Source organism: Pygoscelis adeliae, unplaced genomic scaffold (assembly GCF_000699105.1).
Source record: "Pygoscelis adeliae isolate BGI_AS28 unplaced genomic scaffold, ASM69910v1 Scaffold189, whole genome shotgun sequence".
NCBI lineage: Eukaryota > Metazoa > Chordata > Aves > Sphenisciformes > Spheniscidae > Pygoscelis > Pygoscelis adeliae.
In genome coordinates, this window is record NW_008825543.1 from 2,104,869 (window position 1) to 2,105,077 (window position 209).

Below are 209 nucleotides of genomic sequence, written 5' to 3' on the forward strand. Positions count from 1 at the left end.
ATATAAAACTGTGAAATCAAATCGGAGAAACTCCACCTCGCAGTCTTGAACCATAAGCACAACCCCTGAAGAGAAACCCACCCCACAGCCGAGCGATCTCAAAGGCTTGAACTAAAACCAAGCTACATGAGCTCAGAGCTGCTGCAGGACTGAAAATCCAAGAGCTGTCACAGCCAGATCCAGTTTTAGTGGGAGCTGCGAGCAGGAAT